Below are 1,450 nucleotides of genomic sequence, written 5' to 3'. Positions count from 1 at the left end.
TTAGCCAGGATGGTCTCGATCTCCTGACCTCGTGGTCTGCCCGTCTTGGCCTCCCAAAGTGCTGGGATTACAGGCTTGAGCCACCGCGCCCGGCCATAAAAATATTTTTAAATGACATTTTGCATTGTTAGATAAGGGGGCAGCTAAACCTGATCTTGTTGAAGCCCACTATATATGACCTCACCTGTCCTGTTTGAGCCTAGGTACACTTTGGGGTAGGGTCAGTTGCAGGCCAATGTATTTTGAGGAAGAAGGGGATAATTCCATAAATAGAATCTGTATGATGACTTACATTCTAACTACTTTGGTAGGAAATTGAAAAGATGAGTCTGTATTTAAATTATTGATTTTTTTTAAAAGCTTCTTGGGATTTCTTCCCCCCCACCACCCCTCAAAGTAATTGAAAACCTTAAAACATGCTCATGAGGCCAGCACGGTGGCTCACGCCTACAATCCCAGCACTTTCAGAGGCTAAGGCAGGCAGATCACTTGAGGTCAGGAGTTCGAGACCAGCCTGGCCAACATGGTGAAACCCCATCTCTATTAAAAATACAAAAAAAAAAAAAAAAAAAAATAGCCGGGCGTGGTGGCAGGCATTTGTAGTCCCAGCTACTCGGGAGGCTGAGGCAGGAGAATGGCGTCAACCCGGGAGGCGGAGCTTGCAGTGAGCTGAGATTGCGCTGCTGCACTCCAGCCTGGGTGATAGAGCGAGACTCCGTCTCAAAAACAACAGCAACAACAACATTTCTCTCTGGGGCTATTGCCCAGATTAAAGCCCTGGAGAAACACGTGACTGTGTATAGCCACTGTTTAGTATCTCTGACCCCACAAGGTGGTACACCACATCCCTTTTCTGGCAACCCCCACAAAATGGTATTTATAGGATTTTAGTGTCAAGCTCCTCTATTAAAACAACCTCTCTAAAATTTAAATGCTTTATTTCCAGGATCCAGCATTTTCTCAAAGGGGGAAAAAACTTACATAATTTAAACTGTTCTTTTTCTGTCTGATTTTAATGCTTAAGTGAAAACAAGAAACAATCTAAGTCATTCAAAGCTTTCAGACCAGTGGGATGTCTTGGGGAAAGCCTCTGAATGAAAAGGCCCAAATGTCCATTAGTAGGGGATGGATTAAATATACTCCAGGATACCTACGTAGTTATGAAATAGAATGAGGAAGCTCTCTACCTCCACCTTGAGAAAGATGTTAAGAATAGGACTGTTAGGTGAAAAAAGCAAGATGCAGAGAATGTGTAGAATATGCAGATATTTCTGTAAGAAAACGGTGAAAATATGAATATATATTCACATTTGCTATTATTTGCATAAAGAATCTGAAAGATACACAAATAACGTGTAAAAAGTATTTCTGGTGAAAGAAGGGGGTGGTGAGACTTTTCACAGTATAACTTTTTATAGTGTTTTAACTTTTGAATTAGGACTGTATTCTG

At 41.7% G+C, this 1,450-nt stretch overlaps 1 protein-coding gene across 7 annotated transcripts in view; it reads left to right on the top strand.

The window, feature by feature from the left end:
• IGF2BP2 (insulin-like growth factor 2 mRNA binding protein 2) overlaps window positions 1-1,450 on the top strand; it is a 203,069-nt gene that overhangs the window by 147,275 nt on the left and 54,344 nt on the right. The window lies entirely within an intron of this gene.

Source organism: Mandrillus leucophaeus, unplaced genomic scaffold (genome assembly GCF_000951045.1).
Source record: "Mandrillus leucophaeus isolate KB7577 unplaced genomic scaffold, Mleu.le_1.0 Scaffold231, whole genome shotgun sequence".
In the NCBI taxonomy this organism is placed as follows: domain Eukaryota; kingdom Metazoa; phylum Chordata; class Mammalia; order Primates; family Cercopithecidae; genus Mandrillus; species Mandrillus leucophaeus.
The sequence above is the reverse complement of the archived record's forward strand: the minus strand, read 5'-3'. Positions and strand labels throughout refer to the sequence as shown.